We start from the raw sequence: 21,843 nt of genomic DNA on the forward strand, positions 1-21,843 counted from the left end.
GGTGATGTCCCTTGAGCTGGCAGTGAGTGAGATGCCACTCACTGGGCACGAGTGTGTGAGTTTAGAGTGATGAGATGGTTGCCTTACCCTGGCTACACGGATGAGATCATTCATCCTCTATCTGCACTGGATGGCCAACCTCTTCTGTGCAGCATTGGCACTGATCAACACTGCCATCGCCTACCAAGCCGGAGTGGTAATGTAGCTGCCCCTCCTGCGGCCAGAGCGGGGATACAGGACATCACAGCGCAGCCTCCATGGCATCCAAACGGCGCTCGAGGGCTGCAGTCTTCTTGCCTTTTGGGGCCATGTCTTCTTTGCTGCAGTCCTGGGCTGGAAGCACTGAGCGCGGCTGCACTTTAAATGTGGTGCCTGGCGCGATGAAGCAGTGAGGTGGTGGCGTGGTGGGCGAATGAGAGCCCGCCCACTGTGGAAATGGAATGTTTTCCAGGAATGCATAAGTAATGCGGCAGATTTGGGACAATACGGCGTGAAAACCCGCCACCCCAGCCAGCGGATAAAACGTCGCTTTACCCACCCACTACCACACTTACCCACTCACTACCACACTTAATGCAAACCTGCGACGATTCTGCCCACTGTCTTTAACTTTTTTAGCTAACCATGGATGGTGGGTTTTCCCCTTGGAAGTTTTATTTCTCATTGGAATGTATCTATTCTGTGTATTCTGAAATATGCTTTAAAATTCTGCCACTGCATCTCTATGGATCTATACCTTAGCCTCATTTGCCAGCTCACTCTAGCTAACTCTGCTTTCATGCCCTCATAATTGCCCTTATTTAAGTTTAAAATACTGGTCCTGGACCCACTCTTCTCTCCCTCAAACTGAATGTAAAATTCAATCATATTAAGTTCACTGCTGCCTAGGATAAGATAAGATCATGGCTGATCTGATTGTGGCACTTTCTTGACTACCCCCTGTACCCTTTGACCCCCTTGTCAATCAAGAAGCTATCTAACTCAGCCTTAAAAATCGTCAATGACCCACCCACCACTGCTCTCTGCAGAAGAGAATTCCACAGATTAAAGACTCTCGGAGAGAAAATATTTCTCCTCATCTCCATCTTGAATGGGAGACACTTTATTTTAAAACTGTGTCCCCTAGTTGTAGTCTCTCCCAAAAGGGGAAACATTCTCTCAGCATCCACCCTATCAAGTCCCCTCAAGATCTTATATGTTTCAATGAGATCACCTCTCATTCTTTTAAATTCCAATGGATACAGGCCCAATCTGTCTGACTGTTCCTCATAAGATAAGATAAGAGGTTGGGAACTCCAAGTTCCGACAGACCTCAGAGTTTCTGAGTGGGCTGCATGTGCACAATCCAGCATTTTAAGTTCTTTGGGCCCAGTGTGTCTACACAAAAGAGGAAAATGGTGCAAAAACCCAATGTGACCGGGATAGGAGTGCCATTGCAGAGAAGAGTCCCAGGCAATGGACAGGGAGAGGTCCCAAAGGGAGGGGGGAGTGGGAGAGGTGGCAAAAGAGGGGCCCCAGGCAGGAAGACAGCGTAAAGGGGGAGACCCCAGTCAAGAAGAGAGAGGAGCAAAGAAAGAGGAACATGGCTGCAGTTGGCAGACTTTAAGTGGTGGGGAGCTTAGGAGAAGCCTTGGTAATCAAAGAGGGCAGCAGAAGGTTGGCGACTCTGTGCTGCAGGCCACTGGGGCAAAAGTACCCCTTTGGGGGCAGTAGCTTTCTGCTTGGCACGGCTGAAGAGCTGAAGCTGTGCTTGTGAGTTGGTGCTTGGATGAATACTCGGGATTCCAGGGAAACAGAACCTCGGGAGATGAGATTGAAATCCTGCGAGGTGGGCCATCATTGACGCCATCCGAGTTGGAGCAACCATTGGAGAGAATTCCAAGGTGAGATCTTCAAAGATGAAGAATGGAATCCCTTATGAGAGGGATAGAGTTCTAATGAGATTGGTTGACTTGCAGAGCTTATTGGGTGGGTTATTGAGGAATCAGTGGACTCTGACTTGGTCACACCTGTCATTTATTGTACAGTGTAGCGTATATCCTTCTTATGACCTAATGCTCATGACTAATCCACAGGCCACTCCCAAGTAGCTGTTGCTGATAATGATGATTGGCAGGATGTGCATTCATCCAGAGCTGAGTCATCCGATTCCACTCGCAGAAACTCCTGCCCTATGTCGGATCCCAAATGCAGCCAATCCTCTCATTTTGATAGGCTGACTGCGAAGCATCTCAGGTCATGGTCTAGACGGATGCCTCACAAACCCGTTCTGCTATTCGATTTGATTAATAACTAATTTGTACCTGATCTCCATCCACCTGCCTTAGTTGCAAAGCCTTTGCTGCCTTTTGCCAAGTAAAAATGTACCGAAATTGGTCTTGAAAATATCGATTGCCCCCTCGCATCCACAGTGACTTCAAGATTTCTGCTACACTTTTTTCTTCCTGATTTCACTTCTAAATGGCTTTTGTCTAATTTTATGATTATATCCACTTGCCCTAGACTGCCCCCCTGCCAGAGGAAACCATTTCTCTGTATTTACCCTACCTTTAATCATTTTAAAAGCCTCTATCAGTTCATCCCTCAGCCTTCTAAGCTCAAGGGAAGAGGAGGCAAATTTATTTAACCTGTCCTCATGATTTAATCTTTCGTGTCCTGATGTCCTTCCAGCGAATCCACAATACCATTCAAAGGGTAGCCCATAGTTAGAGGTGGAAATGTGAAAGTACTAAAGAATGGGTAGCCCCTTTCTGAGTCCTGGTGGAGATGAGGGCTTGGATTTTCACAGGGTCAGGGAGACTCCATGCCTTATCCAAAATGGTGCTGGTACTCCAGATCTTGACGTCTCCCCTCAAAAGTAGAGTGATCATCTGATGGAGTAGGAAGAAAAGCCATGCCGTGTATATTCTTCTTATGACCTGATCCTCATTGCTAGTCCACAGGTCACTCCCTGGTAACTGTTGCTGTTTACGATGATTGGCAGGGTGTGCGTTAGTTTAATTTTGATAGGTTGACTGCGAAGCAGCTCGGGTCACGGTCTAGACAAGTGCCTCACAAACCTGTTCTGCTATTCGATTTGGTTAATAACTAATTTGCACCTGATCTCCATCCACCTGCCTTGATTGCATAACCTTTGCTGCCTTTTTGCCAAACACAAATCTACCTAAATAATGAAAAGACAAACAGCCTGCTCTGCCTCTAAGTTGAAAAAAATTGGTGCTTACAGTTTCAATAACTGTTTGTTGACATAAGTGTTAGGGCTATCGTTATAGCATTATTAATGCTTGTCTGATTTCACAACCTAGCATTACCAAAGCGGGGGACCATAAATTCATAGTTTCATTGACAGCCCCGAGAGTTTTGCAAGGAAGTCACTGTCTTTGAGGTGGGGCTTTGGGTGCAAATGTTTTTTCATAAGGGAATTAAGTACTTGAGGAAATTTAATGTATTGAATGAGCTTCTTTACCAATGACAGTGTTTTTTTTTAAAATATAGTGAAGTCTGTGATAGTTACTTAGAACTTTATTTAATTTCATCTCAGCGTGGCTCCTGAGGTCTGCCCATGGTAGATACTGGGTGAGCTGGCATGGAGGGCATAAGGGCAAAGGGTTTAAAAAGTAAAAGCTTGTGTAGTTCTTACAGGAAATAGTTTGAATATCTTTCTTGAAAGTTAACGGTCGCCCTCCAGATCATAATAAGAGGTTATCAGAAGTGCTGATTGCAGATTTCCCACCTTGGCCTAGGGGGGCACATCGCTACTTCAGACCAGCACGCGGACAGCAGCCTGGGAGCATCTCATCGATTCCCCGCTGGCTATTGCAGTTGCGGGCTTCTCTGACACTGCTGGTTGTGGGCGTTGGCCTGTGCTGCGTTTCTCTGTTCCCCAGGCCTTCGCCTTTCCCAACGTTTCAGCCCTTGGTATGTGGCAGCCATCTCCTCTTCTCCGCTGCCAGCCTCACCTCTGACCTCTGACCTCTGACCATGACTTGGCGGCTACCGGTTGAGCAACGGGGGAGAGAAAAGTCACACTCGCTTCTGCTTTTTCTCCCCCCACCCCCCCACCCAGATAAGCTCATTTTCTGAAGAATCCCGTGATTTCAGAGCCTCCACCCAGGGTAATTTGACCTAGAAATCACGTCTCACCAGAGTTGGCATGTCGGTATTAAAAAAAAATAGCATGAAGCAAACATCACACTCTTTCCTAGTTTTTGAACTTTATTGGGGAATTCAGGAGGAACCTCTTTACCCAGAGAGCGACTTGAACATGGAACTCACTACCATAAAGATTAGTTGAGGTGAGTGGCATAGATGCCTCAAAGGGGAAGCCGGGTGAATACTTGAGGGAGAAAGGAATGGAAGGATATGTTGATGGAGTGAGGCGAAGATTGGCTGGAGCAAGCTCCGAAATACTGGCAGGGGCCAGTTGGGTTGGATGGCCTAACTTTGAAATATCCTGTAACTCCCAGTGACCTGTTAAGAGGCGAAAACAATAAGTTTACAGCTGACCAAGGCCGTAGGGATGAAACATCCGTCTTAAATATAAACACTAGGAAGAGGCTATTTAGCCCCGCCTCCCCAAGCCTGCCCTCAGAATTTAACCATTTTAGCCCTGTTTCCGAGATAGCTAGAAAATACTCAGATCCGCAGTGATCTGTCGTGGACAGACCTCGGCGGTTTTCCATGGGAGTGACACTGGGGTTAGAACAGAGGACTGACTAAACCCTCCCAGTGGTTTCCAAGGCTGTTGAAGGGTATTGCAGCCAACATTCTGCTTGTAGGATCCATGAAGGAAGACTGGATTGAGAGGGACTAATTCCAAAGAGCCGGGACAGACAAGATGGGCAGAGTGGGCTCCTTTTGTGCTGTATGGCATGATTCAGAATCTATGTTCTGTCTCCTTAGTTTTGACTCGATGCCAAGCCTATAATCTTGGGCTCACTAGGGAGCCTGAGGCACTAAATCAATGCATAATCTGTCGTCCTGAGTTTATCCCGAGTCTATAATCCTGGACCTATATTCCTGATCCTATCCCGGAGTGTCTAATCCTGATGCTGCATCCTGTTCATTACCCTGAGTCTCTATTTTAAACTGGGAATGTTCCCTTTCGGAAGTGGGAGGTCTTCACTTGACAATGAAGGCTGGGACACACCTCTAAATATCTAAATAACCAGCTGAACATTCTGAAGCACAAAGGTTGGCTGCAGACTGAATGAGGAGCTCTTCAACCATTCACACCCAGTTCATCTGTGCAGGCTCTCCAGAAAGGGAAAAGGCAGGGTCGCAGCAACCATCCACCCTCACTTAACCCTTGCTGTTTACCCTTGTCTTCATCTGACCAGTGGATTAAAAACTCCCCTGGCCTCTCGCTCCACGTTTTCCCTGGTTTCAAGGCAGAAGCTGTTTCTCGAGTTCTCCGGACGCACGAATGGTAAGTTAGAGAGGCCAAGAAAAAACGTTTTTCCAACGCTGTTTCATCCTGAGGCTTCTGCTTGGGATTCCCTGGTGGGGTTAGCTGTGGGGGCAGATTTTCCATAAGACGTCCAGGGGAGTGTGTGTTTGTGTGTGTGTGTGTGTGTGTGTGGTCTATAGGAATGTGCCACCACCTGCCTAATGAAAGCTTGCAACGCAATGGAACAATTCACAGTGTATTACTCAGCACAGGATTTCAAAAAGGTGGGGAAGCTACGTAAACACAGAGGAAGATAAGAGACAATGTGATGTGTTTGTCTCGTCAGGAATTATCCATTCCAAGTACTGTAATGAAGTAAATGAGTACAGCTCCTGTTATCATTCCTTTATAAGGCAGTACATGTTGTTTGTAAGTATATTGTACAGGTTGTGTACGAGCACCATCTGGTTCCTATTTAAAGGCGTATAGTTATTTTTTTTATCAAGACACAACTCCCACAGGTCGGCTATGGTGGCAAGCTGGTTCTGTTACCAGACCAGTCGTACAGAAAAAAAATCCCACCATAGCTACTGGGGGATTTTAAGTTTAAGACAAAGCCCATATCAGTAAGACCGTGAGACATAGGGGCGGAGGTAGGCCATTCGGCCCATCGCGTCTGCTCCGCCATTCAATGAGATCGTGGCTGACCTGATAACCCCCAACACCACGCTCCTGCTTTTTCCCCATAACTCTCGATTCCCCGACTGATTAAAAACCTGTCATCATCAAGTTACCAGGTCGTTGTAAATTTCACCTACCTCATTAACATCCTTTAGGGAATTAAATCTGCCGTCCTTACCTGGCCTGGCCTGTATATGTGACTCCAGGCCCACAGCAATCTGGTTGATTCTGAGACGGCCAAGCAAGCCATTCGGTTCTGTCTAACTGCGACAAAAAAGTTTGAACAGGTGCATAACAGAAACAGGGCAGATTTATTTTCATTCATTCGCTGGATGTAGATGTCACTGGCCGGGCCAGCGTTTATTGCCCATCCCTAATTGCCCCTTGAGAAGGTGGTGGGGTGAGCTGCCTCCTTGAACCGCTGCAGTCCGTGTGGGGTAGGTGCACCCACAGCGCTGTCAGGGAGGGAGTTCCTGGATCTTGACATGGTGATATCGTTCCAAATCGGGATAGTGTGTAACTTGGAGAGGAAAATCTACATTGATACAAACACCTCCCTACATAGTGTGATAAAATGGGCAGAGCTTGTGTGAATGCACAGTACATCACCTATGTGAGTGGGCAGAGCTCACATGTAAGTGTTTAGTTCTGCAACAAAGACAGAAAATGCTGCAAACACTCAGCAGTTCTGGCAGTCACTGTGGAAAGAGAAACAGTTAATGTTTGAGATCGATGACTTTTAAAGGTCATTCACCTGAAACTCTTGTTGACTCTTGTTTCTTTCCGTAGCCTCCAGCCCTGCCAGGTGTGCTGAGCATGCCCAGCCTTATCTGCCCTGCTTTCAGGATTCCAGGCACTGCAGTATTTTACTCTTGCGGAGGGAGTGAATGGTTTGTGGATGGGCTGCCAATCGAGAGGGCTGCTTTGTCCTGGATGGTGTCGGGTTTCTTGAGAAGGTGGCGGTGAGCTGCCTTCTTGAGCCGCTGCAGTCCATGTGGTGTAGGTACACCCACTGTGCTGTTAGGGAGGGAGTTCTAGGATTTTGACCCAGTGACAGTGAAGGAACGGCCGATATATTTCTAAGTCAGGATGGTGAGTGACTTGGAGGGGAACCTCCAGGTGGTGGTGTTCCCATGTGTCTGCTGCCCTTGTCCTTCTAGATGGTAGTGGTTGTAGGTTTGGAAGGTGCTGTCAAAGGAGCCTTGGTGAGTTGCTGCAGTGCATCTTGTAGATGGTACACACTGCTGCCAATGTGCGTTGGTGGTGAAGGGAGTGAGTGTTTGTGGATGGGGTGCCAATCAAGCGGGCTGCTTTGTCCTGGATGGTGTCGAGCTTCTTGAGTGTTGTGGGAGCTGCACTCATCCAGGCAAGTGGGGCGCATTCCATCACACTCCTGACTTGTGCCTTGTAGGTGGTGGACAGGCTTTGGGGGGGTCAGGAGGTGAGTTACTTGCTGCAGAATTCCCAGCCTCTGACCTGCTCTTGTAGCCACAGTATGGCTGGTCCAGTTCAGGTTCTAGCCAAAGGTGACCAGGATGAATCATCATCTGCTGGCATGAAAATGCCTCGGGCGCAGGCATGCTACCCCAGATTACACCTTTCCTCCCGGTGTTTGTTGGTCAAGATCTATCTTCAGCGTCTGAGGTGCTGTGTCTGAGTTTTACCACCTGAATTTGTGAAGGGGGGTGGGGTGTTGCAAATATTGTTTGTTCCCCCTGTTGCAAGAGTAAGCCAGTAGCTGACGCACCATAAAGGGGCCCGCCCCACAGCCGTAATGTGCCACCGGTGGGCTAAATGGGACTTCTGCCCCTTAGTGGAGGGGGTGGGGGGTGGGGGGGGGGGTGGGGGGTGGGTGGGTGGAGTCCTGCCGTCAAGAGCTGCTGGAACAATCTTGATTGGCCGGCAACTCTAACAGCCCCAGCAGCACCAGAACTGAGTAACGGGCAGCAGTCCCACCAAGGAGGTAGCTATGGTGCCCGGACACAGGTAAGTCGGGGGGTCTTGGATGGGGAGGGGTCAGGCAGCCTTGGGGGGTGGATTGGCGGGGGGTATGTTTTGGAGGCCAGGTGAGAAGGAACAAAGAGTGTGTGTGTTTGGGGGGGCAGGCGGTGGGGGAATTGCCCCCTGATGGGCAAAGGGCACCCCTCCAATGCTGTTCACGCCCTTCCCTTCCTGTCTTTATGACTCTACAAAAGGCTGCTTGCCCACTGCCACCTGCCCTGCCCACACCGCCCTGAGCAGCGTGTTATCTGAGCTCAATCGACCCTTGACTATTTATTGAAAAAATGGGGGGTGGGCTGCCCGACATCATCGCGCGCTGTCTCACGCTCATGTGTGCCGGGCGTGCACCCGCACGCCGAGGTGAAAATTAAATCCGAGGTGTACCCGGCACACCTTGTATCGGGATTGGGTGAGTGTGCATGTGCTGTTAGCTCCATTTTGGAACTTGAAGGGAGCTCTTGGAACCCAAAAGTCCAATTTCACCCCCCCAGGATCTGGTCCTTTCCGTTGGTGAATCTTGCTAAGGGCAACAAATTGGGTGTCAGGACTCCCTACATGACAACATTGACTACAAAAATACTTCAGGCACTAAAAAGCACTTTTATGAAATTGTGAAAGGCACCTTGTAAGGTTGTAAATGTAAAGTTGCTTCTATTTAAAACTCATGCAGAACACACTTGCACATAAAAGTAAGATTTAAGAGTCCAACAGGTAACATAAACACAGCATCAACTTCAAATCCAAGTAATGCAACTGAACAACTGTATTACCTCTGGGAAATATAACCAGAAATACTTGGGTCATGGCTTGACAAAGAATGCCTCTGTATCTCTGAACTTTTACTCATAATTATTCAGATTATCCATACCACTTCCTTACAATCAGTGTCTTGTATCATTGTCAGGAATTGGCTTTACTGCACTCTCATGAACTGTCAGTGCCTGTTACATTGTGTTGCCTTCTTCCAGGGCTGTCTTCCATCTAGCACCTTTGCGATGTGCTTTGGGTGCTGTGGGCCTTGAGTGGGCTGCTATCTGTGTGGGAGGGTGAGAGCGTAGCTGAGGGTGGACCTACATTATCAGGTCAAAACAAATGGCCGAACTCACACAGCCTCTGGCTGCAGGACAATCGGACCTTGAGAGCTGGAACTGTCCTGGAGTGGCACGCCTGCTGGGAGCTCCAGACTTGGAGGAGTCCTGGATCATAGGGTGATAAGCACAGAAGGAGGCCACTTGGCCCATTGTTACTGTGTTGGCTGATTGAAAGGGCTGTCCAATTAAGCCCCACTCTCCCTTGCTCTTTCCTGCAACATTTGATCCCGTTCAGGCATTTGTCCAGCTCCCTCTGTTTTGGAAGTGATCGGATTTCCAGTGTTGCATTCAAAGCATTGGATTCCTGGCCTTCGACTGCCTGGGATATTCCTTGCGCATGATGCTGACCACCGGGATCTGGATGGAAGAGGAGAGAAATTCCAGTTGCAGCAGCAGCTTTCCGGTGTTCGTGGGGGTTGGGGGGGGGGGTTGGGGGGGGTGTGGGGGGCAAGGCCAGGAGGGCGTCGGCCTCTTGCACTCCCATTGTGTGGCGGACGCTCCCCAGGGACGATGGTGGGTCTCGCAGGGGCAGGGAGGGGGCGCGCCAAAGATGGTCGGCTCCTGCCCGGCTCCATCCCCATTGCCGGTCACCAGCTCGACAGGCCGGGGGGGGGTGGGGGGTGCGGGGTAAGGCAGCAGGTCTGCCGCCCGGGCGTTTAGCTACGGCACAGCGCGGCATGGAGCAGCGCGTGGCGGGATGTGTCGGACGGGCCTGACCCGGGGACAGCGGCCGTAACAGGGTCGAGGGTGACTCTGGGAGGCGGGTATGCGGAGTGGGCCTAAGAACAACCCCCCCACCCCCCACAAGGAGCAAGCTGGGCTACTCTGCAACACTTCCCATCACCTCACAACAACCTGGCAGGGAGTGAAGGGGAAACAGCAACAAAAAAGCGGAGCAGTTAAATATTTTAGAAAAGTGCTGCTTTAGAGTGTGAAGGGAAAGTGGTAAAGAGAAGAACTGCTTCGGTGGCGGTTGTTTTGTGTGAGAGGGGCTGCAGGGGGCAAAACTTGTTGTGCCTTTGTAACCGCGCGTACGCACACAAGGCGTGTGCCAGCACCTTGAGATGGGGAGGGGCGGTGCTGCCAGGAGAGGCAAAGGTTGTGAGTTGAGCCTGGGCCCCTCTGAAGGCACAGGCCCCGGTGTTTTGCACCTTTCACACTCCCCCTTTCCCAGGCCTTGGTCCGAGCACAAGCCCCCAGCTCTTATCTTCGATGCCGTGGCCAGTAAAGGAAAGTATCTCATAAGCCTTCTTGACCACCTTATCTACCTGTCCTGCTATCTTCAGGGATGTTTGGACACACACACTCCAAGTAGGGTTGCCAACTGTGATTAAATGTATTCCTGGAGGTTTCATCCCATGACCTGCCCCCGCGCTCCAGCCATTAGTCGGCCAACACACCCATCCTTGTGTCTTCACTGCTTTCCTACACCAATTGGACAGCAAAAAGACTCATCATCCAATTGGATGATGCTTGACTGTCAAAAGCCAAACAGCCTTTTTTTTCGCCCATTTCCAATAGTTTTACATCTGGTAAAGAGAAATGTTCAAAGCAAATGACAAAAACACAATGTCCTGATGATTTTCTCCAGGGTTGCACACACAGCAGTGTCCTAGAGATTGATCTTCAATTCCTGGAGACTCCAGGCCAATCCTGGAGGGTTGGCAACCCTACCTCCAAGGCCCCTCTGTTACTCTACACTTCTCAGTACCCTACCATTTATTGTGTTTTCTCTTGTCTTGTTTGTCCTCCCCAAATGCATTATCTCACACTTCTCAGGATTGAACTCCATTTGCCACTTTTCTCCCCACCTGCCCAGCCCTGCAGTCTGCGACGCACAGTGCCAGCAGTGTGTACCATCTACAAGATGCACTGCAGCAACTCACCAAATCTCCTTCGACAGCACCTTCCAAACCCACAACCTCTACCATCTAGAAGGACAAGGGCAGCAGACACATGGGAACACCAGCACCTGGAAGTTCCTCTCCAAGCCACACACCATATTGACTTGGAAATACATCACCGTTCCCTCATTGTCGCTGGGTCAGAATCCTGGATTTCCCTCCTTAACAGCACTGCAGGTGTACCTACAGCATAGGGACTGCAGTGGTTCGAGAAGGCAGCTCACCACCACCTTCTCAAGGGCAATTAGGGATGGGCAACAAATGCTGGCCCAGCCAGCGACGCCCACATCCTGTGAACAACTGAAAAGAAAAGCCCTAAGGATCTTTGAATTTTACATGGCTCTGATGCAGGGCCGGCTCTCTTTTGCCACCCCCCCCCCGCCTCATTGACTTGCTTCCTCCTCTCTTGTGAGGGTCGCTGCATCTACTGCCCCTTCCTCAAGCTCATGAGACAATAGTGGCATTGTCCCTGGACTTGTGTTCCAGAGACCCAGGGTAATGCTCTGGGGACCTGGGTTCAAATCTCACCACGCTGTCCATACCTGGTCTGGCCTACAGGTGATTCCAGGCCCACAGTAATGTGGGTTGACTCTTAAATGGGAATGGGTAATAAATGCTGGCCTAGGCAGTGATGCCCACATCGCATGAACGAATAAAGAACAGAGTCAAGGGTTATGGGGGGTGGGGGGCAGACAGAAAAGTTGAGCTGAGACCACAACCAGATCAGTCATGATCTTATTGAATGGTGGAGCAGGCTCGAAGGGCCGAATAGCCCACTCCTATGTTCCAAACCTTCTCAATGTATCCTTCTATAACTCTATCCCACTAACCAGCTCCGAAGAAGAGTAATACAGACTCAAAACGTTAACTCTGTTTCTGTCTCCACAGATATGCTGCCAGACCTGTTGAGTTTTTTCTAGCATTTTCCGCTTCTATTTCCGATTTCCAGCATCAGCAGTATTTTGCGTTTAGCTAGCCTCCTGTTAAAGGTGTTTATGCCATTGGCCTCAACTACTCCTTGTAGCAACAAGTTCCACATTCTAAACAGTTTCTGGGTGAAGAAGTTTCTCTTGAACTTTTGATTGGAGTTATTCAGTGATTTTTTTTGGCCCCTAGTTCTGACCTCGCCCACGAGAGGAATCGTCTCTATATCAAGGCAGTTCTGCTGAATACAGTCCTTTCAATTGGACTGGAAATGAGCTCAAATACCTGAGCATTGTGTAATAGAACATCTGGAGTGGATCATCATATCTGCCGTGACTAGATTCAACCTGCAGGCTCACCTGTCGATGAGGAAGTTGTTCAATAAGTATTTGATAAAAATTGCCTACCTGTAGTCGGAGTACTTCATGAATCATTGGGATGGTTACATAGAATTACAGCGCCGCATTTTTAGCCCCCACTGGGGATGGAGGTGAGCAGATGCAGGGTGTCACGTGACTGGCCTGTGTGCTGCTTCCCTGACTCCATCCTGCCCCTAGGCCATTTTCCCAGAGGCAGGATTGGGGGCGGTGCGGAGGTGGTGGTGGGGTTGGGGGGGGGGGGGGGGGGGTCAATTAAAGTAATTACAGGCCTATTGAGGCCTATTAAAGAAGGCCGACTGGGATTTTCCAGGCCTGTTGAAGAAGGCCGACTGGGATTTTCCAGGCCTATTGAAGGGGGCCGACTGGAATTTTCCAGGCCTATTGAAGGAGGCCGACTGGGATTTTCCAGGCCTATTGAAGGGGGCCGACTGGAATTTTCCAGGCCTATTGAAGGAGGCCGACTGGGATTTTCCAGGCCTATTGAAGGAGGCTGACTGGAATTTACCAGGCCTATTGAAGGAGGCCGACTGGGATTTTCCAGTCTACCTCTAGGTCCCTGCAGGTGGTGGGGGACTGTTTAGCTGCCCATAGGTGAAAGACCAGGGGTCAGGTGGGGGTAGGTGGTGGGGAGAGGCAGCCTTCCAGGCAGGTTTAGAGGCCCTCCCTGCCTGCCTGAGTTCAGCAACAGCTGCAGGCTGCCGTGTGGAGTCCCCTGCCTCCCGCCAACCCCACAAAATGGCGTCCAGCTTGCTGACTCTATTTCTTTAATTTAAAGTTGGAGAGAGGGCATATCCCAAAATAGAGGCATCCTCTTGCTCTCTGACCTACCTGCACCCTGCTGCTGATTTCAAGATGGAAGGTCTCCTATTGGCCCTCCAACTTTGGAAGCCCACCCACGATCCTAAATTGGATGGAAAGCCCACCCTCTGACTAATTTGGCCAATTGGCCAATTTGGATAAAATCACAAGTGAGTTACTGTTTCCCACACAGTGCGGGTGTGACCTCTCACCCCCATTTGAGCCTGATGTCAGGATCCTCAAGCCTGCAGGAAAACCCTGCCCACAGATTCTACAGCACAGATGCAGGCCATTCAGCCCAACTGGTCTGTGCTGGTGTTTACGTCCACATGAACTCCAACTATCCTTCTTCATCGAATCCCTTCAACATATCCTTCTATTCCTTTCTCCCTCATGGCCAGGATCTTCAGGTCGGCAAGCGGGAGTGGGCCCCACTCGCCGACGTGTAACATGACGCGCGGTGACATCGAATGTGCGCCCCAACATCACCCATGCGTCATTCAGATCCTCAGTTTGGTGGGTGGGCACCGGATTCATCTGCGCACCTGCCGAATTGTCAAAGGCCATTTAGATATCAATTAAAATACTTAGATAAAAGCAAAATACTGCGGATGCTGGAAATCTAGAACAAAAACAAAAATACCTGGAAAAACTCAGCAGGTCTGACAGCATCTGCGGAGAGGGATACAGTTGACGTTGAGTCCGTATGACTCTTCATCAGAACTAAGACGTAAAGAAATGAGATGAAATATAAGCTGGTTGAGGGGGGTGGGACAGGTAGAGCTGGATAGAGGGCCAGTGATAGGTGGAGGCAAAGAAGAGATTGCCAAAGATGTCATAGACAAAAGGACAAAGGGGTGTTGACGGTGGTGATATTATCTAAAGGATGTGCTAATGGGGACATTAAGGGTAGCAAGCAGGACAAGCTAGTGGCAGATGGCCCTAGTGTGGGTGGGGTGGGGGGAAGGGATTGAAAAGGGCTAAAAGGTGGAGATGAAACAATAGATTGAAATAAATTTAAAAATAGGAGGGAAAAGAAAAATATATTTGTAAAAAAATTATAAATTATTGGAAAAAGGGGGATCGGAAAGGGGGTGGGGATGGAGGAGAGAGTTCATGATCTGAAATTGTTGAACTCAATATTCAGTCTGGGAGGCTGTAAAGTGTCTAGTCGGAAGATGAGGTGCTGTTCCTCCAAAATACTTAACTGAGCTGCCCGCCAACCTTAAGGTTGGCGACGGGGGCAGGTGAAGAGCCCAGGCGGCCTTCGCATTTATCATGAAACCTCATCCACAGGCGGAATGAGGTTTAATGAAGGTTTTTAAAGTTTAATAAAATTTTTCAACAAAATTCATTGACATGTCCCAGCTCATGTGACACTGTCACATGAGGGGAGATGTCTTAAATTTTTTTTATCTTTATTAAAATTTTTTGAAATCAAACTAATCTCCCTGAGGCAGCTTCGTGCCTCAGGGAGATTTCTGCGCTCTTTCGCACGCATGCACTAAAGAGCGCAGGCCCCGACTCAGCTTCCTCCCCCTCACCCGCGCAGGGAACGCTCAGCGCTTCCGGGTGCGCGTCACGCTGGGTGGGTCTTAATTGGCCCGCTCATGTAAAATGGCGGCGCGCAGCTGATCATTGGTGGCTATCGGCTGCGCGCCTGCCCGCGCCCGCTCCCGTCCAACCCCTTCCCACCCCCTGATGAGCAGAAAATTCTCCCCCATGTGTTTATATAGCTTTCCCCTTGAAAGTGACTATGCTATTCACCTCCACTGCTCCATGAACAATTGCAAACCAATGGTATTCAAGGGGATTCTTTACTGAATCTGCTCTGAAAGATGTAGATGTTACTTGCAAACAGATGCAATCCTATTGCAATTATGCGGATTATAAGATCATAGGGACTGTAGCTTTAATTTTGGTGTAAATGAAGGGGGTGGTGTGACCTGTTCTGAAGTCTGCCTGACAGTAAGCCTGGGTGGTTTTATTGTTAGAGAACAAAGGAAGGTTTAGATTGTTTAACTGAGGGAAGAGGTGCAAGATATTTACACTTGGAGGCAATGGCAGCAGTCTCTGAGTTCACAAAGACTCTGAGTCTCCCAAAGTCCCAGAAAGGTGTTGAATATATTGGATTATAAACAGTGAGACTGCACCTGGAGTGCTGTGTACATTTTTGGCCTCCTTACTTAAGGAAGGACATACTTGCATTGGAAGCAGTTCAGAGAAAGTTCACTCGGCCGATTCCTGGGATGAAAGGGTTGTCTTATGAGGAAAGGTTGAGGTCTATACCCAGGTCTAGGTTTGGGTCTATACCCATTGGAGTTTGGAAGAATGAGGTGTGATCTTACTGAAACATGTAAGATTCTGAGAGGGCTTGACAGGGTAGATACTGAGAAGAGGTTTCTTCAAGTGGGGAAGTCTAGAACTAGGGGGAAGAGTTTAAAAATAAGGGGTCTCCATTTAAGCTGGAGATGAGGAATTTCTTCTCTCAGAGGGTTGTTAGTCTTTGGATTTCTCCCCCGCAGAGGGAGCCAATTGAAAATTTAAAAACTGAGTTGATAGATTTTTGTTATGTACGTTTATTAGGCGTTACAAAACCAAAGTGGGAAGATGGAATTAAGGTATTGATTAGCCATACCATCACTGAATCCCCCCACACCCTGGGGGTTACCCAGAAACTGGACTGGGCTAGTGATATAAATACTGTGGCTACAAGAGCAGGTCAGAGGCTAGGAATCCTGCGACCAGTAACTCATCTCCTGACTCCCCAAAGCCTGTCCACCATCTACAAGGCACAAGTCAGGAGTGTGATGGAATACTCCCCACTTGCCTGGATGAGTGCAGCTCCCACAACACTCAAGAAGCTCAACACCATCCAGGACAAAGCAGCCTGCTTGACTGGCACCCCATCCACAAACATTCACTCCCTCCACCACTGATGCACATTAGCAGCAGTGTGTACCATCTACAAGATGCACTGCAGGAATTCACCAAGGTTCCTTCAACAGCACCTTCCAAACCCATGACCACTACCATCTAAAAGGACAAGGGCAGCAGATAGATGGGAACACCACCACCTGCAAGTTTGTACCACCACCAAGCGTCCTGACTTGGGAATATATCGCCACTCCTTCACTGTCACTGGGTCAAGATCCTGGAACTCCCTCCCTAACAGCACTGTGGGTGTACCTACACCACACGGACTGCAGCGGTTCAAGAAGGCGGCTCACCACCACCTTCTCAAGGGCAACTAGGGACGGGCAATAAATGCTGACCCAGCCAGCGACACTCACATCCTATGAATGAATAAAAAAAAAACTCTGATTGAGTGATGCAATAGGCTTGAGGAGCTGAATGGTCTCTTCCAGATTCTATTGTGATGAAACCTGTTTGCAAAGAGGAAGGAAGTGTACGTGAGCTGTTGCCTGCACTTTTTTTTTAAGGCCTGTATATTTTGGGACAGTCCCTAACTGAATAAGAAATCGTAACTCCAGTTCTCTGGGAAAAGGGGTTGTGAATTTGTATTCCTGGCTTTTGGGGAATCAGACTATGCCTTCAGCTTGCTAAGGAAACGAAAGCTGATTGGCCGTAAAACACACGCGGCTCTCAGAGGCCAGGTTTCAGCAGGTGGTCAAAGAAGGCTGGCAGGAGAAGTTATCTGGGCCGGTGGCAAAGACTGAAGCCTGAAGAGTGTCATGAACCGAGTTGAGGAGATTCTGCAGAATTGTGCCTTTTTTGATGATGCCCTTATCTCTGGAACTCAGATGGAGTAAAGCACTATTAGAAGCAATTTGCTGCCTAAGTCCTGTGTGAAGGAAAGGAAATGAACTCTACCTGATGAAGATAGTTTTGGAATGTAGCTGAACGCGGTGCTATTTGTGCTAAGGGGGCTTCCAGTAAGTCCGTGAAATCTCCCTTTGTTGTATCAGCTACTTAAATGTAACTTATAGTTTCTATTGAATACAATTTGCCTATTCATTTATGTTGATTCTGTTTTGATTGTTAAATTAAAAGATATAAAAAGCGAAATCTTTGCCCATCGGCTTCATCTGTTGGGGGTGACTAGGCAAGTCAGTTCTTTTAGATTGTTGGGCTTAGATTTTCACAGAGCCGTGGAGACTCCACACGGTATCAAAATGGTACTGGGAACCCGATTCCGGAAGTCCCACCCACATTTGTGACAAATCCCTTTTTCACCAGTAGGGAAATGGGGTGAGACGTGACATACAGGTGGGGAGTCTGAACCTAGCAGGGCCATTTGAACTCAGTGGTGAGGTCAAACAGACCCCATATTTGCTGGAGCGATGGCCTCGTTGTGCCTGTGTTATGAATTTTTTAGCAGCGATGTAAATGCTCATAAAGGGTGGATAAGCTCTGTCAAATTGTCAAGCGTCAAGTTATTTAAATAGCCTGCCCTTTAGAGGTTGTAAATAAAAACAATCTTCCTGTGTCTGTGAATTGGAAAAAGTCTGTGCTTGCAGTTTCAATAGCTGTTTGTTGACATCACCCTAAGTGATATCAATATAGCAGTATTAATGCTTGACTGCTTCCATAACCTTTCATTATCACAGTGAGGGCTGTTAGTTCACAGCTTGATTGACAGCTCAAAGAGGTTATTAAAGGATTAGCTGTCTTTGTGGTGTTATGAATACAAATGTTTGTTTTTATAAGGAAATAAGTACTTGTGGAGATTTAAAGGTATTGAATGGGCTTTCTTGAATGAGAGTTTTTTTATATAGCGAAGTCTGGGATAGATATTTAGATCTTTATTTTATCTCAACGTGGATGGTGGATACTGAGTGAGTTGGCATGGAGGATGTGAGGGAGAAGGGCATGGGTTGGCATGAGTTGGCATTAAGATGGCATAGGGTCTGTAAGGCGCCATGGAGGGTGAGTAGGAGCATGGGTTGGCACGTGTGGGTGGGAGGGTGAGGGATGAGGCCTAGAGAGCCTGATATTTTACAAAGCAACTGGGATGAAGCCCCAGAGAACCGAGGCAAGCCTTTTAAACAGCCTGCCCCGACGCCTGGCAGCCCCTGTGGCTAGCTCCGTTCTGCATCTGAGGGGTGGTGGGCCTGACTCTGCCCCCACACCCGCCTCCCCAAAACAAAGACCCCACCGTTTGGGGCACTTTTACCCGAGGTGGGTGTGGCGAGCCGGGAGATTTCCCAATTCTGCGACACCAGCTGGGGGAGCAAAAATATCTCGGCCTTGGTCTCAACGGGGATTATGAAACTGTGGCCAGAATCTTCCGCCCCCCCCCCCCACCCCACCCCCCCCGCCGGCGGAATCTTCCAGTTCTGCCGAGGGCAATGGACTTTTGAATGGCCTGCCGCATTTTCTGGCCCTGTCCCTGAAGACTGCCCACTTCCACCTTTGCGATAGTTCGCAACCCCCCCCTTCATTTTTCTTTATTCTTTCATGGTATGTAGGCATTGCTGGCATTTGCTGCCCATCCCTAGTTACCCTCATGCGGCTTGCTAGGCCATTTCAGAGGGCAGCATGGCTGTGGGCCTGGAGTCAGGTGTAGGCCAGGCCGGGTAAGGATGTCAGATTTCCTTCCCTGAAGGATATGAGTGAACCAGATGGGTTTTTTTTTACGACAATCAATGATAGTTTGATGGTCATCACCGTCACTGAGACCAGATTTCAATTCCAGATTTTATTCATTGGATTTAAATTCCACCAGCTGCATTAACCTGGGTCGCTGGATCCCTAGCCCAGTGACAATATCGCTACACCATCTCCCCCAGTTCCCCCATTCCTCAGCTCTCTCGGTGGAGACCTATATCCATGCTCTTGTCACCTCAGAACTTGATTTTTCTAATGCCCTCTTTATCCGGCCTCTCAATTTCACACTCTGCAAGCTCCATTGCCCAGGTCCCCCACTGGACTGGCTTTGCACCATCCCCATCCTCGTTGAACTACACTGGCTCCCACCCCTCAAACATACCAGGTTTAAAACCTTAATCCTCACCGTTAAATTCTCCCACGATCTTACCCCACCCAATCTTGGAAACATTCTCTCAATCTGTCACACCTTTAGGTCCTTGCCCTTTGGCCTTTCGCCTCCCTTTTTCCTATCATGGATGACCAAGCCCCCAGCCACCTTGGCCTTTGGAGTCCGTCCCTCCGGACCTTCATCTCTCCACTTCTCCATCTTCCAACATCGAGCAATTTGACTGGCCAGTTGGTCCCATCGTCCACTTTTTCTTAACCCCTTTCTCCATTTCTTTTCGATTTACGCGTAAGAGGCACCTTAGCGCCTGTTTGGATGTTAAATGTGTGCTGTCAATGTAAATTATTGTTGATGGAAATCTTTCTGCGCCACTCCTGCTTTATTCAATATCTTGCCTGGGGCAACATTTTTTGATATCGTCTACAAAGATAACCTGCATGTTTTTGAGAATGGGCGTCGGCTGCTTGTTTGACTATGTGACATAACAGGCAAAAGCCATCCTGGCATCACCTCAGTCATTTGCGAGCACGCACACAGGCACATCCAAACACACAGGTACACACGCAGAGATACACAGATACTGTGCGGACATCACGCTGGGTGTGCCTTAATTGGCCCACCAATGTAAAATGGCGCCGCACCTCTGATCGGAAGCACGCCCGTACGTGCCTGTCCATCAACTTACCCCCACAACGGCGGGGGGGGCGGAAATTCAGCCCATAGAGGCACAGATGTGCACATGTACACAGAAACACACACATACGCATTGCACACACACAAACAGCCACACAGAGATATACACACACACACACACACACACAGAGGTACACACACAGATAATTACATACACACGTACGTACACACACACACACACACACACACACACACAGAGGTACACACACAGATAATTACGTACACACGTACACACACATACAAACACACATACATACAAACACAGACACACACACGCTCATTTGGATACACACACATACATATGTGCATGCACACACACACACCGCCACACATAGATATACATACAGACACACACACACACACACGAGGTACATGAAACTATTAATGTGTGTACTATTATTGGAAAATATTTTTCTTTTAAAATAGAGGTTCAGCCTGCAAGTGTGGCCTAGATACGTAACTTGCGCTTTTGCAAATTCACTTCTCGCCAAGTTCATCACCAAATTAGCTTCTTGTAGTCGAGTAAGTAATTCTCCCAGATGCTGTAAATGCTCCTCCCACTCTGACTGAAAACGATTAGACCATCAATATAAACAGCGCAATTGCTTAGACCCTCGATTAGTTTGTCAGCCTTTGAAATGTCACAGGTGCATTCTTCATACCAAATGGCATGACTTTAAGCTGATATAATCCACTTGGTGTCAGGAAAGCTGATATCTCCTTTGACCTCTCTGGCAACGGAACCCTGCCAATACCCTTTTGGTAAGCCAATCTTTGCGATATGTTTCGATTGTCCCACTTTCTCAATGCAACCTTCCAACCGTGGTATGGGATATGAATCCACTTTTGTCACCGCGTTCGCCTTTCGATAGTCCACATGCAGGGCCGCATCTAACAGTGGGCGAGTGGGCGAGGCCCGCTCGCCGAAATGTAAAATGACATGAGGTGACGTCGGGTGGGTATCCCAATGTCACCCCGCATCATTTACATTCTCAGGTCGGTGGGCGCGCCCGCCAACCTGTCCATGGCCTATTAAGGCTGTTAAAAAAGTAATTGAAATCATTAATGGACCTGCCCGTCCAACCTTAAGGCTGGCGGGCAGGCCGGGAGCCCTTGGCGGGCTTCTGAAAAAACATGAAACCTCAACCATGAGCGGGATGAGGTTTCATGAGGGGTTTAAAAATTTGGGAATGTTTTAAAATAAAAGTTACGGGCATGTCCCAGCTCATGTGACAGTGTCACATGAGGGAGGGGACATGGCAGCGAAATTTTTTTCTCATCTTTATTTAATGCTTCGAACCTGAGCCGATCTCCCTGAGGCAGCACTTTGCCTCAGGGAGATCTGTGCCCTCTTTCGCACCCGCCCTTGCTCGCACAGGCAGCGCATAGCAGGACAATAAGCAATAGCTTCATGACAGATACGTACACACATGCACACACACAGAATCATCGAATCTACTGCACAGAAAGTGGCCATTTGGCCCATCGTGTCTCTGCCGGCTGAGAAACAAGTCACCCGGCCTAATCCCATTTGCCAGCGTTTGGTCCATTGCCCTGCAGGTTACGGCACTTGAGGTTCATATCCAGACACCTTTTACATGATTTAAGGGTTTCTGCTTTTCAGGCAGTGAGTTCCAGACCCCCACCCCCCCCAACAACCCTCTGGGTGAAAAGATTTCTCCTCATCTCTCTAACCTTTCAATCACACATACGTGGACACAGACACATAGGGCAGAATTTTACGCGTCTGCGAGCGGTGGGGAGGGCGACATTGTCACATGAGGGGACACGTAAGGGAAATTTTATTCTTCTATTTTTGTCTTTTTCACATGTACATCTGATCTCCCTGAGGCAGCACTTAGCCTCAGGGAGATGAGTGCGCTCTTTCGTGCACATGTGTGAAAGAGCACACTCTCGATTTTGGGATTCCCCCCCTGCCCGCATAGGGAGCACATAGCGCTTCTGTGCGGACATCACGCTGGGTGTGCCTTAATTGACCCGCCAAAGTAAAATGGCACCGCGC

The 21,843-nt window shown here is 48.7% G+C and overlaps 1 protein-coding gene across 2 annotated transcripts in view; it reads left to right on the forward strand.

Annotated features, from left to right (window-relative positions):
- Nucleotides 1–5,190: 5,190 nt before the first annotated feature.
- LOC144669267 (caspase recruitment domain-containing protein 11-like) overlaps nt 5,191–21,843 on the forward strand; it is a 111,643-nt gene continuing 94,990 nt past the window's right edge. Inside the window, exon 1 of one of the 2 annotated variants that reach the window (XR_013573652.1) lies at nt 5,191–5,428. The gene's annotated coding sequence lies outside the window, so the exon portion shown is untranslated. The remainder of the gene's footprint in view (nt 5,429–21,843) is intronic. The other variant, XM_078531593.1, reaches the window with a different exon arrangement.

The sequence above is a fragment of the Cetorhinus maximus genome, chromosome 29, assembly GCF_964194155.1.
Source record: "Cetorhinus maximus chromosome 29, sCetMax3.hap1.1, whole genome shotgun sequence".
In the NCBI taxonomy this organism is placed as follows: Eukaryota; Metazoa; Chordata; class Chondrichthyes; order Lamniformes; family Cetorhinidae; genus Cetorhinus; species Cetorhinus maximus.